The sequence below is a fragment of the Lissotriton helveticus genome, chromosome 11, assembly GCF_964261635.1.
Source record: "Lissotriton helveticus chromosome 11, aLisHel1.1, whole genome shotgun sequence".
NCBI lineage: Eukaryota > Metazoa > Chordata > Amphibia > Caudata > Salamandridae > Lissotriton > Lissotriton helveticus.
In genome coordinates this window covers 891,684,763-891,702,166 of record NC_136072.1, presented here as the reverse complement: position 1 = coordinate 891,702,166, position 17,404 = coordinate 891,684,763, and the positions used below count along the sequence as shown (strand labels likewise).

At 42.5% G+C, this 17,404-nt stretch overlaps 1 protein-coding gene across 2 annotated transcripts in view; it reads left to right on the top strand.

Moving 5' to 3' along the window:
• The window catches only part of FBXW8 (F-box and WD repeat domain containing 8), a 529,940-nt gene that overhangs the window by 47,310 nt on the left and 465,226 nt on the right, over nucleotides 1-17,404 (top strand). The window lies entirely within an intron of this gene.

Genomic DNA, 17,404 nt, shown 5'->3' with positions numbered 1-17,404 from the left:
AGTGGTCAGATATACAAAACAAAAACCGCTTTAAACTTGCCTATTCTAGGGTCATTAGAAATGTATGCTTGGAGTGCCTGTTAGTATCTTGCGTGGGTACGAATGAGAGACAGTAGATTACGAGTGGGTTACAGCATAGTTTTTTTTTAAAATTTTTTTTTAAAAACCTTTATTCATGCATATTGGTAAATACACAGCTGTTTTCACCTACATCCTGCGGGCTGCAAGCCGGCAGCAACCATTATACATTAGGGATGTTCTGTCTGACACAGCAAGCCGCCTACAACCCGTAAGGGCCGGCCGCGTTGAAGATTCTAGGGAGCCATGTTAGGAAGCATTACATAATGTTGAAGAGATCGACAATTAGAACAATGATGCATGAGGTTTTCATTTTATGGGTTTTTGTTGCAATTTAAAAGAACAACTATCAACTACAACTTAAGAACATGGTCCTATAACCTGGTGAGTTTGGTATGTCTGAACATTCCCCCAAGTACCCACACTGTCGGGCGGTGAGGCGAGAGAGGGAGCTCCCCGAGCCCAAGAACGAGTCCGCCATGAGTGCAGCATCACGTCCCGGAGGGCATCCCCCCGACGCCCCAATGACCAGCGTGGAAGCGTACGTTCTGGGTATATGAGGGGTTGGGGGATGCGTGTTGGAAGCTTAGTAGCCAGGGGATCTGGCTTGGTCATGGGCATGCCCGCTTATTCTGCACGTGTCGGACGCCACAGGTGAAGTCTGTATGGCGTCTGAACCATGTGGGATGTCACGGTATGCTGCGGGGTCAACTTATGGATAAGGAGATAAATGTGAGCAGTCCGCACCGTGTAGGCACGACGGCCCTATGGTAAATTACCCAAGTGGGCCAATAGGCTCAGGTAGCTCACGTTATCACATGTAGTGTATGTAATCTGTAAGGGGAGCTTGTGACGCCAGCGCTGCGCTTTAGGTTTGAGGTGTTATATGTGATGTTGTTGGGATATCTCCCTGATCCGGCGCGTCTGTATCCGGGGGTGTAGCAGTTGGAAGGCGCAGGAGGTATGCCGTGAGCGGACTCCATATGTCCTTGGGCCTTGAGTTATGGGGCAGGAGTTCTGCATAGTTGTGGAGTTGGTCTTGCCATGTGGACATCGTAGAGAGCCAGCATTTGAATTTGGGTGCTCGTCCGAGCCCCCAGCGGCATGCCACATTGCGTTTCGCCAATAGCATGCCCAGAGCAAAAAATTTGCGGTGGGACTGTAAATCAGGGCACGCCTGCCCCAGCAGTGCAACCCCTGGGCAAGGAGGCACAGCAATCCCTACCATGTCTGACATGGCTTCGAATACCTCCTCCCAGTATTTCGCCACCCCCCGGCATGTCCATGCTAAATGGAAGAAGTCAGCACCCTCCGCGCCACAGCGCGCGCATTTGTCATCCTCCCGGAGGCGGAAACGGTGCAACCTAGCAGGGGTGTAGTAGAGTCTGTGTAAGAACTTATAGTGGATAAGCCTCAGTCGAGCGTTGCCCGTTACTGCACTGGTGTGTGTGCAGCTCTCCTCCCACTGTTCATCCGACATTTGGGCGTCAAGGTCACGGTCCCAATCATGTCTTGCTCTAAGGGAGGGTGGGGATGGCGACGCCTGGGTGTGTTTGTAGAGCATAGAGACTATATGCTTCGGCGTGTCTGTTTGGAGTAGAGCATGGAGGGGTGGGGTCGCGTCCGGTTCGTCTGGGAAGGAAGGGGTTATTGCCCTCACATTCTGCCGCAATCGAACATACAGAAAGGTATCCATCACGGATGGAGGACCCACGCCGAAGAATTGTGCCGACGTTCGGAAAGTGCCTTGAATATATAGGTCACCCCACGTGTGTAGTGCCAGCCTTGTGAGCATTTTACGGCCTATTTCCTCGCAGGCGATGCGGAGTCGCGGATCATGCGCCAGTGGCATCAGGGGTGAGTATAAAAATTGAGAGCCCAGCGACGTTGCTAAGCGCCTCCAGGCAAGCACCGTACAGTCCACAGTGGTGGGATCCCGATCCGTGACTTTAGAGTCCATGTAGAGGTAGCCCGCAGGCCGGGCTGGCCTCATAAAGCCATCCTCGACAGCCAGGTGTGCCATGAAGGGAGGGGGATGCAGCCAGTACGAAGCAAAGTGAGCTTGCGCGCAGTCATAGTACCTTCTGAAATTAAGGGTTACAGCATAGTTTTTTGTGAATTAAATGTATTTGGCCTTGTGATGTAAGTTTTTGAGTTATTTAAGTGTTATTGAATGCCATTTTTCTGACATAAAGTGCAATGGGTATATTTTTAACATAAAATAATTAGGAAAACGTGATGTCATTTTATGTACAAAAATATGAAATGTATGTGATCAACAGCAGTTTATGAAGAATGTAATGAATATCAGAATGAAGATCTTGACTATGTGAGATTAGTGAACTTGATGTGCTACACTCATAACATTATTTTGTTTGGGTTCGTCAATGGTTACTTAACTAAAAATAAATAGATAATAAACAAAAAAACATCTGCTGTTTTAAATTACCTTCAAGAGGTAGACCAGTGCTATGCCCTGGCCTTGCAAGGCTGGTGTAGGCAAATGGTCCAAAATTGGGTCCAAGGCCAAAGATGTGGAGGGTAGCATGGGAAGGGTGGCTCCTACATATGACATTCAGAGAGAATTCCTAGTTGCAAGAGGGAATGTGTCAGATCTCATGCCACCAGAAAAATTATTTTTAGTTCCAAGCACACCAGACAATGTAGCTGTCTGGTTGTGAAAGACTTCTTACGGACATTCAGAAAGCTTCCCTACTAATGCATTCTGCTCACTGCTTACCATTTGCTTTGTGGTTTGCACCTCACATGTGCTTGCTTTCGATTTGTGTTAGTCTGACCAGCATGACTTTATCTCTACCCTGGAGCTTAGCCTATTTACTCGCTCTCTGACTGGTTCCTTGTATTCTTGCATGGGTGCTCCCTTTCTGGGAACTCTTTTGCTCCTTTTTGAGAAGCACTCCACAAGATTAGATGTAAGTTTCAGTTATCACCTCTGAATGCTAGTTCAGGAAGCAGTAAAGTGCTGTATTTCTTTGGTACGGTTTCCTGCCTTCTATCTAGCTTGACTAATTATCCTTCTCTTTACCAGATGCAAGCTTATGAGGAACCATGTTCTGTTTATGGGCGTGTTTAGTTTGATCAGTGCTCTCTTCTAATAGCATAACAGAAACAATTATCTTCCTCAATTTGGCACCCATACCATAGGTACAGGAAGTAGGGTAGTGAATGAGCAATAAACAGGCTTTAAAATGTTGTTTTTATCTGGTCACATTTGCTGTATATTCAAAGACGGAGGTCAGATATTAGGCTCTGTCTTCTAGGAAGCTTGGTGTTTACTTTACTTTTTCTGACTGCAAAGTGAGAGGATTTATGTGACAATCTTGCTGGACACGGGAATGAAAAAAGGCTATTGGCTGTTATGTTTTTTCTAACACACAGCAAAATGTAAATTACTTAGACAAATATTTCAGAATAAATCAATTAGGAAAGCACACATAAAGCTAATTTTTTGTATTTCTGAAGTGTGGTGGAAACAAATATTTTATTAGGATCAAAACAAATCAATAAACTATGTGCTGAAAATCTAATTTTCATTTCACTTGGAAATGTATTCACTGTAATGCCAGTGCACCACCGTACCATGCATGCTCCACTGTACGCAACTCCACTCTGACCCTCTTCTCCACTCTACGACACTCCACTCTGCACCCCTCCACTCGACAACACTCCTCCACTCTGTTCCACTCCACCCCACTCTACAACCTTCTACTCCACTGTACGCCACTCCACAACATTTAACGTCATTCTAAGACACTACTCCACTCTATGCTACTTCATATCACACTGCTCTAGATTCCTCCTCCCTACGACACTTGATACTACTCCACTCTGCTCCTCTCTGACAGTCCACTCACTTTACTCCACTCTACGCCACTACTCCACCCGGCCCTACTACTCCTCTCTATGCCACGCTACTTCATGCCACTCAACACCTCTCTGCCACTTCACTCTACACCCTTCTGTCACTTCACTCTGCCCTCCATTCTACTCTACGACTATTGTACGCCACTACTCCACCCCATGTCACTTTTCTCCACTTTGCGCCACTTTACTCCACTCCATGCCATTTTACTCCCCTCCACGCCATTTTACTCCACTCTACTCCATTTTACTCCACTCTATCCCACTCTATTATGCGCCACATCACGTTATGTCACATAGGACACTTTACTCTACTTCACTGTACGCCACTCCACTCTGACACACATTTTTCTCCACTTCACTCTATGCCACTCCAAGTCACTCCCCTTTACGGAACTTCACTCTACGACACTTCATTCTACTCCACTCTATGCCATTCCAAGTTACCACACTCTGACACTTTACTTTGCGACACTCCACTTTGCAACACTGTACCCCACTTTCATCTGAGCAAGCTTTTTTTAGGGCCTACTCGTCCATTCTCTTGAGCTGACAAATAATAGCTATTCTGTTCACTTGCAAAGTGAATGAGAAATAAAGATGCTTTTAAATCTTGATTTTATCTTGTCACATTTGCTCTGCATTCAGAGACAGAGGTAAAAAGTTTGTCTTCCTACATTTGCTTTTCTTTGTCTGACTGTGAAGTGAGAGGACTTTCTAAAGTGAACTGTGTGACATCCTGCTGTGCGAAGTGTGTGAAATAAAAGGCTGTATAATGAAATCGCTAATCAGTAAACTGTGCAAACATTTCAAAATATATTTCAGTAGTTATGAAGGCACATTTCTGTATTTCTATGTGGTGGAAATAAGATTTTTATTGGATGAAAACAAATCGGAACACTTTACTTGTTGATGTGCTAATGATGATTAATTTTTAAACCCAACATACGCTACATAGTTTTATCAGTAAAACGGCATGCTAATGTGAAACTTTGTGGCCATTTCAATGGAAAATGTGCTGTCTGTAAATGACAGTGCTCTTCCACATCATGTTTTAGTAATATATTAAAAATTAGTTTTTAAACATAAACTGAGAAATATTCCACCCCTGCCCTGAATACAATGCTATTAGTGAACTAAGAGGCAAGTCAGGGGTCATGTGTACCACAAATGTGGGCTTAATTATTATTATACGTGGAGAAAACGTGGCTTACACAATTTCTGGGCTAAGGTTCACAACACCATAGATTACATATTTAATACTAGTCTCCCTAGGAACTTGTCTTTTTCCAGTTGTGGCAAAAGATGGCCCTCACTCTGTCGTGTATTTCTATAGGTTCTGAATCAGTCCCCCTATTCCTGACCCTATTCTGGTTAAACTAACTATCAAGTTAACTAACAGTCAGCCCATGAGGCAAGAAAACCCCCATGATGCAGATACCGTTATCTGACGCAGTCACACTACGGCACAGGAACGTGTTATCTGATTAGGTCATAACGCTTGAGATCTAATTAGACAAGCGACATTCCTCCAGCCCCTGATAAGGCATACGACGTTCTCATAACAAATCAAACCTATGACAACCTGGATAATCCGTGCGGCCATTGTTTTGATTTCACAGAGAATTTTAGTAAAGAATGTGCTAACGAGCAAGTCGTATGACATCTTTATTGACGTACCTATGTCCATCCTTACGTCAATCCCGGCACCTTTAAGGTATAAATATTGCCGACCTTGCCCTATGCAAACACACGCGTGGTGACAAGACGGAGCAGCCATACTTGCCGAAGCCGAGAGCAGAAGCAGACCCCGCAGGCAGCAGCCCCGCCTTCCTGACGCGCTGAGAGACGCGCTGCTATCTCAAGCCGAGAGACCCAGCACCGGCGCTTCCGGGTAGCCCTCGCAGGCAGCCTGGAATATCGAGAGCAGAGAAAGAGATACCATTCCTCATTCATCCTAACTTCCAGGTGCAGAACTGAATAACCCCTCCTAGAGAATTCTTTAGTTATTCACTTGGCAAAAACAAACTTAACTTAAACTGTAACTTTCTATTCCCGCCCACGCATTAGACTTAGGTCAGGTACACGGGGTAGGCGTATTTAGAAACACCAGTTGAGTGCGTTTAGTCAAATGTAAATGTGTATGTAAATATATTTTAATCATTTTAAACATCATATGGCTCAGAAACCATATCAATGTTTTTACAGTATTATTTTATACTATTGCTTCTAATGTATGCACTTTACTTAACTATAAGTATTGCAATAATATCGATCCATTTCTCTTGTACGAGAAAAGAGACTGATCAATAAATAACATCTTTTATTGAACACGCCCGTCTCTTCCTTTTCTCTACATTCTGATGAGACTAAGAATGCACGTACTGACTGAGTAAAATAATTGCCTTGTGCTCACACGACTCTTGAGATTGACTCTTGATTAGGGGAGAGCAAAGTTGTCATGTTCTATGGTTGTCAGAAACTAAATCCCTTCTTGTCTAATCAGGGGAGTTAATCCTTCCTTGAACATTCGAGAAAGTTTCTAGCGAACTCTGAGCTTAGCTGGCAAACCCAAAAATTAAGTCTAGTATCGACAGTAGTAGACCTAGTTAACGTCTGGCCTAGGCCTTTACTGCTGTAGGTACTATTCCAATGCGCAGAGCCTATTGGGAAGATAGGAACTACACTACATGGCGCCCAACGCGTTTGGAAAGGGCGATAAAACTAACGTAAGACATTTAGAGTAACTCAGTCGTGCTTTCTCACTCAGACCCCTTTTCCCAAATACTCCAAAGACGTCTGGAGTGGGTGAAAGGTTATAATATCCTCCAAAACCTCGCAGGAGGGAACTCCTATGTATGGTTCTTGGTCTAGTCAACGTTGAAGGATAAAACAGTTCCAAAATATTGTGCATCTAATCTCTGTTTCCATAAAGAAACCTGATCTGCAAATAAACATAATACCATCCTGTCAGCAAAATGGACAGCGATGAAGAACGAGAGGTTACTAGATTAGCTACTGAAATAGCAGATGCTGATGCTACCATGCAAGCAGCAGACGCGGATATAATACTCATTCCGGTCGCCAAAAGGAGATCTATAACCTTAAAACTTATAGAAAATGGACTGACACCTAGAGGTGGCACAGTCATATTCGTAATCGAGGCACACGAATATCGGCAGACAGAGGTATACTATACATGGATACATTTTCCAGCAGCTAATACTATAACAAAGTACTTCCACTATTACAAAGTAGAGGAACCTCCTAATGAGTACACTCCTTTCGAGGAGGTGGAAGTACCACTCAAATTCCAAGAGCATTTGCTCTTATTTGATGGCGCCCTAAAACATAATAATCACATTACAAGGCTCGGTCCTTTAGGAAGACCAGGAGCAACGTGGCCGGTCTTAGCCGGATACACACCATATCCAGACATCGAAAGAATGCCTGCAGCAGAGCTGTTAATACAGCTAAAACAACTACTAAAAATTCACAGACAATTAGTTCAGTATGTAATGCGGACTTCAACAATTCAGCCAGCGATTAAACTTCCACAGCTGACCCCTCACCAGGGGAACACAAATAAAATTACACCACAGAACATCCAATCCTGCCTAGGTAAAGTTCCAGCTAAACGGGAACAGATACCATTCTGGTTGGCACAGAAAATTACCCAAATAGAGGCGGTGTTTCCTGACACCACCCCATTAGAAAAACACAGAATTCTGACTATATGTCTCCCAATGGGAATCGCACCACACATTGAGGACTGTGACACTTGGGGTACAGTCTTTGCTTCCATCTACACAAAAACGCACGGTGTTCCATCCATTTCGGTAATACCAGATGTGCTAAAACAAATTCAAGATGAATACGGTCCAGAACCTGCTTTAACTCTTGGTATGAAATTACTAAAAGACTTCAAGCAGGTCTCGGCTATATTACTAGCCAACATAAAGGGTGAAGCAGCAAACGTGGCGATCCGCCAGAGGTTAAAAGAGACAGATATAGCAGACCAACCAGCTGAAATTGCCAGAATCATAGAAAAATCCTATGAAGAACTAGGCAGAGATAGTCTAGGTGGAATACCAGTAAAACCGCAACTGACTACAAGTCCAGAAAAAATATTTTTTAATAATAATAATTCACCAAAAAAGAACTGGGATGGAAACAAACAATCCAATCCTAAAGAAAAGAAATTCCAGTCCAGAGGAAGGTCTCCTAGGCGAAGAGAGAAATCTCCAAACCCGAGACAAAGGTCACCTCAGAGTGAACCCTCTGGGAATAGATATAACCTTAGAAATAGGGATAATATTAAAAAACCTGATAGATATCAAGACATTGATACACGTCCCTCTCAATCTTTTCAGACTTCCTCGCAGAAATCGGAAAGAAGAGGACGATCAGAAGAGCACGCCAAGTCCAAAGACAAGGAACCTGCTCAACTGAAAAAGAAATTACAATTTCCCAAAAAGAAGGTAGCCAGTATCAAGGTAGTTAACAATGCCGAGAATACTGAGGACACAACTGAAAAACGGAGAATGGGCTCAGACAATGCTAGACAGCGCAGCAGAGGTGAGCATAGCTCGCAAAGTCCTGATGGATCATCTGGAGACAGTGGACACGAATGAATATCTTCAAGTGGAAACTGCAGATACCAGAGTTAGCAAGCCCCACAAAATATACGAGATAACATTACGTATAGAGGGAGATAAGACTAGGAAAATAAGGGGACTATTTTGGGATAACCTCTCAAAGGGTTATGACATACTTCTAGCTGAAAAAGACTGGCCACCAGAGTTTGTCAGGGAGTGCCCTCATGGCGAAGAAGTAATTATGCCTGCCTTCTCGAATCAAATACCGATTCATAAAAAATATACACTTGCTAGAAAGTGGGCAGTGGCCTTAGCACCTGCTTTATATAAAAATCATGTAGGATGGGATGAGGATTCTCCTCCTCACAAAATCCAGTTAAAATCACAACCTACTGCACAAAGGCAGTACCCAATTAAGCAAGAAGCTAAAAAACAAGTAAATGAAATACTAGATCAGCTAGAATACCAGGGGGTGATTGAAACTTGCACCTCACAAATGAACAATCCTTTGTTTCCGGTCTCCAAACCAGACAATTCGTACCGTCTAGTTTTGGATTACCGACACCTTAACACATGTTGCAAAACTTTTGCAGTGCAAAACTCACACAGTGCTGCACTAATGAATAACATAGTGCGCAAAAAATACAAAACAACCTTGGACATCTCCAACGGATTCTTTTGTCAAAACATAGCACCAGAGAGCAGATATTTAACTGCATTCTCAGTAAATGGCACTCAAAAACAATTCTGTCGGTTAGCCCAGGGGTACAAGAACAGCCCGGGGGTATTCTCAGCAAGAGTAACAGAATTACTACAACTATATGATGATGAAGCATTATCTTATGTCGATGACATTTACTTAACAGATGATGACTTGGAGACTCACTTGAAAAGAGTGAACACCATAATACTTGGTTTCGCTGCAGAGGGTTACAAATTCAACTTCAAAAAGTCCAGAATTGCCCATCTGACGGTCCTATTCTTAGGATATGAGTTATCAAGTGAAGGCAAAAGCCTGGCAGACAATTTCCTAGAGAAATGTGCCGTAATCCAAGCTCCTAAAACACTAAAAAACCTACAGTCAATTCTAGGCTTCCTAAATTTCGGAAGAACATATATTGCAAATTACGCAGAAAGGGTCAAACCCCTTTATGATCTAATTAAACCAGACTTTAAAAGATCCAGTTGGACTCAAGCACACACAGAAATTTTGAGATCCTTACAAACAGACATGCTAATTAAAACAAAATTAGAAACCCGTGATAATACACGCAACCTTGTGATCCGAGTCATCCCAGGGAGATGCGGATTCACATACCTAACCTCTAATGAGGGAGATAAGGTACCAATTGCATTTAAATCGCACTTGTACACTAAGGCTGAAATGAAATTTAGCCCAACGGAAAAAATTCTTACAGCAACACAGACAGCTATAGCAAAAGAACGAGCCCTGGCACAAGGTAAACGAATAATAATCGTGACACCAATACCAGCCTTAGAGGCGGTAACAAAGGCAAGCATTCCAAATGCGAAAGCACTCCATCCGAGATGGATACAATGGGCTAATTCTCTTGCTGCAACAGACGTGGTGTACGAATTTGATCCTTACTTAAAAACACAAGAATTTCTACAATATGAATTCGAATGTCCTCTGCCAACCGAAATTCTGCCTCTAGACCAATACGGCTGTATAATATATACAGACGGATCAGCACAACCCGCAGTAGGGGGTAAACAAGCTTACAGTGCTGCGTGCGCGATTGTTAAAGGTCGTTGGCACGAAGGGAAATTTAAACCAACCCTAACTAAGACCCAATCTCTAGGAGATTGCACAGCTCAGCGAGCTGAATTACTAGCATTCAAGATGGCGCTTGAAAATACCGATCGAGAATTCCCCACACTCATAGTGTGCGATTCGTATTATTGCGTTCAATCTTATAATGAATACTTGCAGATCTGGCTTCAAAATGGTTTCAAGGATGCGAAAGGAGGCACAATCAAGCATAAAATGCTATGGGAACAAGTAGCTCTTTTACAAAAAGAACTACCAAAGACTCACGTGATACATACACTGAGTCATCAACGTGATGGCGTTCACGTTGCAGGGAATTCATTGGCTGATGAGGCCGCGAAGGCAGCTGTGCAAACGGCTTCCGTAGCTGCCATCACCCGGTCAAAAACAAAAATAGACAGCGAAATATTACAAGCTGTCAGCGCTTCTGAAAAGGATTCGATAGAACCACTCCCTAAAGGCTTTCCATTAAAGTACTCATACATAACAGATGAAAAGAATGTTCCTTTTGCTCAAATCCCTGGAGTGGGGGATAGGACAATTCCAAACATGGAACACAGATTAGGACTAATAATAGCGGCACACGAAGGGCTTGCTTCTACCCATGCTGGCGTCTCAGCCACAGTATCATTATTAAAACAGAGATACTGGTGGCCGCAAATGAGAAGACAAACAAGGAACTATGTTCTAGCATGTGAAATATGTCAAAAAATGAAAGTATCAACTGTGAGACGTCCAGCACAGACGCCCCTTCTAATCTCGGATAAACCATTAGCCTGTGTTTATCTAGACCACTGCGGTCCCTTACAAAGGGACGGTAACTATAAATATATCTTGGTCGCAGTGGACTCATGCACGAGATTCATATGGATGTGGCCCCAGCGAACGGCTGACGCCAGAACTGTTATAAAAGATTTGCGGGTCTTTATCGGCACATACGCAATTGGCATTCTGCATTCGGACAATGGTCCTGCTTTTAGCTCTCGGGCTTATAAGGAGGCCATGGTCAGCATGGGCGTGCAATTGTGGTACTCTTGTCCATTTCACCCTGAGGGGAACGGAATTGTTGAAAGAAAAAACCGTGACATAAAGCAATCTATAACGGCAAAGGTATTAGGTTCGGGAGCTGGGTGGGTCAAACATCTAATAAGTGTCCAACGTAGTCTAAATAACTTGCCAAGAAATTCTCTGAAGGGATTCAGTCCGTACGAATTATTATTCGGAACTAGGATGTTGATCTCTGACCTTGATAGTCAGACTTCAGTGGTAACAGAAAAAAGCTTTGATGTCAAAGACCGTTTGGCTATTTTGCAGGACTTAAACAAAACAAGAAAAGACCTGAGCAACATACAGTTGAAACAACAGCCAACGACCACTGAAGATTCACCACCTGTCCCAGCAAGACCTGTCTGGATTCCAAAAGTCGGGGATCTAGTCAGGGAGAAGATCACGGTAAAGAAGGAATTTGGGCCTTCTTACAGAAAAGCAGTTCCTGTATTGTCTGTCAACGGGACAAGATCAGTTGTACTACCGCCACTTGCTGGAAAAAAGGAGAACCGAGTTGTATCCATCGACCTGGTAAAACCACAACATGTGGCCGATAACCAACGGTAGGCCAAGTGGACTCCCAATAAGTAGCAGAACACCAAGGTTTGCTACCAGTACAGAGGTCCTATCAAAGAGGCTCATCACATTCGAAACGCCTACAGAAGAACAACAAGGACTATGCAACAATGCAATAGAACTAAGACCTCTGAAAACCCAAATAAAGACATTTAGCAGAGACACACCAATCTATACAGAAGTACCAAGTGAAAATGCAAGAAACAAAAATCCTGAACCAATTGGAACAATTGATAGAACTGCATCTGGTTACTTCATCAACTTCGATGATTCCTCTGACGGCTTCAGTGAACAAAAGACACAGCCATCACCAAAATCCTTTAAAGACAAAGCAAAGGAACTTTTAAAACAACTGAAAGAAACATATCTGATTTCTCCATGGATTGAATTTTGGGTGGGTTTTGGTGCATTTATCCTCATACTTTGGCTCATCATGGTATTTACCTTGGGACGCTTCATTGAGGGAAAATATGCTAAAATGGACACAGCAAGTCAGAACATCAACTTGGTCCTCAAACCACACACATCTTCACACGTCGAGAAACGAGAACTTTCTTCAGAATTTTCTTCAGCCAATTTTACAGCAATTCCAATACCTGGTGGGGTAGCCTGGGACAACACTGACTATGAAATTTATGGTCCGGTCGAGATCCTGAAATATCCACACCAAATCAAGATCTCCTTGAGTGACTTTGCAAAACCAAACTCATTTGCTGATGATTGGGACTTTGAAAGTATAAACAATATGATGTCTGACTTAGTAATGTCTGCTAAATTTACAAAACATGATTATTTGCAAGGTTCTACAAATTATGATAGTATGTATTGCTATAACCACTATGGTAACCATTTCTTGCATAAATCTGCACAACCTAGAAATGTTTTAAATTTTAATCAATGGGAACATTGTGCTACACCTCCAAAAGGGAGCTCTAGAACCGTGTATGGCAAATATTCATACTTTCAAGGTTTTAACACTGGTAATGCTGAAACATTTTATTATAAATTGTCAAACAAGACAGGGACCAAAACCATGATAACCAACACAAAATTGATTTATTCTGATTCATTCTTTGAAAAAATGAATACTTTTGGATTCGATTATTGGGACAAAAATGTTGATTTGAAAAGTGTTTGGGGTACAAAAGAATGGCAAGTACAGGGTATAGAAGCTTTGTTTAGAGCCTGCATGATCCCAGAACAAATGATATTTTTAAATGACACTGTTCAACAAACCACCTGTCTTGGCTTAGCCAAAATCAAAGATTTAAATAACCTGTCTATTCCAAAGCCAACAATGTTTAGCAATAACTCTGATACAGATGAAGAAATAGACATAAACCATATACTTAACCAAAACAGAACACATCCTGATTGGAAACAATGGTTGATCTGGCCCACAGATACAAATAACTGTCAAGATAGATTCCTGAATAAAACACATGGTTTCAAAATGACCAGGCCAGACCCTAGATATCCCCAAAGACATCACCCAGGGATAATAACAACCTACAGTGTGGGCAAATTATGCCTTCAATGGCTACAAACTTCCACACTGCCTGAAATTAAGCAACACCTAACTTTACTTACTGATGGTGCTGACTTGCGTGATTTCATAATGGGACCACGCAAACAGCGTCAAAAGCGTTTCATAGCAGCCTCTGTATATGCAGCATACAATGAGGCCTGGAAGGTTACTCAAATTGAGACAGCAGAAAGAATACGGGAAATTGACCGTATTAATTTGGAAAAATCACTTTCTGTAGTGGACAATGGGTTAATGACTCTGTCCTCCAGAATTTTTTCATTGGACAGCATTGTGTCTTCAGCAATCGATATATTATCGCAAGACTTACTGTTATTACAACATGGTCAGTCACAATTGCGTTCTATTGTACAGCTTGGCTGGACGTTACAAAATCTGCGTTCAGGCTACGTGCCTTGGCGTTTAATCAACACAACGTCACTATTCCAAATCTTTAACCTTACTGATAGACAAATCGGTATGGCGCAGAAGGGTGCTGATTATACAATCTTGAGCATTGAAAAACTAGAAAGATTACCAATGACAATGTCAGAACGACCTGTCAGTGAATGGATAATCCACGGAATCATAAATATTCCAATCTCAACCTTCAGGTTTCAATACTGCCAAAAATATATACAGGCTGGCATGTACGAGAAATTGGGAAAGGGGTACCTTAAAACAACATGGAACCTGCCCTATTCACATGCATGTGTCAGTAATAAAGGACAGAAAGTGTTTCTTAGTGGCAACAATTGTGCTATGTCACTAAGCGGCACGCTTCTATGTAACGGTATTAGTTTGCACGGAGCCTGTGAAGGGAATTCATACAACCTTTCATGTCACCAGCAAGGCGCACCTGCAACTGAAATAGAACCATTCTTTCAAAGACTCTATAATGGGAGTTACATTCTTATTGTAGACCGCAGATGTTGCAGTCTTATGCCCGGGACTCCTTATCTAGTAACTACAACAGCGAAGGTCAAGTGCTGTGGACGTTCTTTGTTCCCCAGCTCCTTTCCAGACAGGGAGGCGAGGGCATGGCCCAGTTTGAAAATTACTTCTATTCGAATAGACACTTTAAGCAGAATGAAAACAGTGCTTCTTCAGACGCCTACAAGGCTCACGTCATCAAAAGAAACGTATGATCTACAAGTCGCAAGGACGACTGCAGAGATACATACATTATTATCAACCAATTCCCCCGTACATTTCGCGGAAATCCTGAGCGAAATCTTAAATATTTCTGATACCACTGGGGTCTCAAAGGTATTTAAGACAGTATTTTCGATGGCATTAACACCATTCAAAGCCATACTGGGTATTTTTCCAGATTTCGTCCATTCGATTTTTGGCGGACTTCCCCTGATCCTGGGACTAATTGCAGGAATCCTATTCCTAGTCCTTATTTTTCGTTATGGCAACCCATGTCACAGACCAAACTCTGACGACAATGGAAGAAACGATCCTAGCCATTGGATACCGGGACCGGATATCAAAAATCCTGGGACTCTCCCGGCTTAGAGACCTGAACATGACTTGGTTTCTATCATTTCGACCAATGTGGCAAAGGTGTGTTTTACCTGTACTAAGGTGTCTGCTATGCGGAGAAGAATGCGTGTTAGACACCTGTCTGACGCTACAATCGGATGCGCCGGTGGATGCAGATACACTGCTGGTTCCTACCAAGGTTCACGCACTGTGCTGCCCTCAAAGGCTGCCAATTCTGATGACGGCATTCCTGGAATCTTCACCACTGCGATTGAAGAGTAGTGAAGTACGAGATGAAAGCAGCATCGAACAGGTACGACCTTTTGTCAGCAATGCAAATCAGAATGTCAATGGAGACAATCATGCGCATGAATGCATGGTTACCCCTATTTCCGACTTAGAGGAACTTTCCCATGAAGCTGTTGACAGTTTTTTCGAAAGCCTAAATGATATGATGTTCTCTCCGGAACAGAAATAGAGACTTTTGAGTAAACTCGCACACGGCGTTCCCTGAATTCGGCCTTCAACTTTAACAATAAAGTCACATGAACAATTACAATCCAGTTCACGGACAGCAACTTTTTTCAGCAAGCCCCTAAAATATTTTTCTATATATTTTTTCCCGGGACACTGATCTTCTGCTTAAAGTAAGAAACTATTCCTAGAGAACTAAGATTTCTATTTTTTTAGATACTTTATAGACTTTATATAGACTTTAGCTGCCCGCTGGTATGTTCACAATATATTTTATGTGATGAAATGGTTTCGACTTTTTTTCTGTATAGCCATATTAAGAGCCATTTCATGTGTATTTCTCATATACCAACAAGCAATAATGCATAACAATGCGTGTTTACTTTTGCATTTAATTCATAGCTTAAGTGCATACAATATATATGACTGCAATTTTTCAGTATATTTGAAAATTTCAAAATGCATTTATGTATTTTGGGGTGGTAAGGTATACACTATACTCTATAGTATGTTGTACTATGTTATACTATGCATAGATTAGTAGATATGACCATTGTTAGCGTGGAGTGGGTGTCGTGTATTTCTATAGGTTCTGAATCAGTCCCCCTATTCCTGACCCTATTCTGGTTAAACTAACTATCAAGTTAACTAACAGTCAGCCCATGAGGCAAGAAAACCCCCATGATGCAGATACCGTTATCTGACGCAGTCACACTACGGCACAGGAACGTGTTATCTGATTAGGTCATAACGCTTGAGATCTAATTAGACAAGCGACATTCCTCCAGCCCCTGATAAGGCATACGACGTTCTCATAACAAATCAAACCTATGACAACCTGGATAATCCGTGCGGCCATTGTTTTGATTTCACAGAGAATTTTAGTAAAGAATGTGCTAACGAGCAAGTCGTATGACATCTTTATTGACGTACCTATGTCCATCCTTACGTCAATCCCGGCACCTTTAAGGTATAAATATTGCCGACCTTGCCCTATGCAAACACACGCGTGGTGACAAGACGGAGCAGCCATACTTGCCGAAGCCGAGAGCAGAAGCAGACCCCGCAGGCAGCAGCCCCGCCTTCCTGACGCGCTGAGAGACGCGCTGCTATCTCAAGCCGAGAGACCCAGCACCGGCGCTTCCGGGTAGCCCTCGCAGGCAGCCTGGAATATCGAGAGCAGAGAAAGAGATACCATTCCTCATTCATCCTAACTTCCAGGTACAGAACTGAATAACCCCTCCTAGAGAATTCTTTAGTTATTCACTTGGCAAAAACAAACTTAACTTAAACTGTAACTTTCTATTCCCGCCCACGCATTAGACTTAGGTCAGGTACACGGGGTAGGCGTATTTAGAAACACCAGTTGAGTGCGTTTAGTCAAATGTAAATGTGTATGTAAATATATTTTAATCATTTTAAACATCATATGGCTCAGAAACCATATCAATGTTTTTACAGTATTATTTTATACTATTGCTTCTAATGTATGCACTTTACTTAACTATAAGTATTGCAATAATATCGATCCATTTCTCTTGTACGAGAAAAGAGACTGATCAATAAATAACATCTTTTATTGAACACGCCCGTCTCTTCCTTTTCTCTACATTCTGATGAGACTAAGAATGCACGTACTGACTGAGTAAAATAATTGCCTTGTGCTCACACGACTCTTGAGATTGACTCTTGATTAGGGGAGAGCAAAGTTGTCATGTTCTATGGTTGTCAGAAACTAAATCCCTTCTTGTCTAATCAGGGGAGTTAATCCTTCCTTGAACATTCGAGAAAGTTTCTAGCGAACTCTGAGCTTAGCTGGCAAACCCAAAAATTAAGTCTAGTATCGACAGTAGTAGACCTAGTTAACGTCTGGCCTAGGCCTTTACTGCTGTAGGTACTATTCCAATGCGCAGAGCCTATTGGGAAGATAGGAACTACACT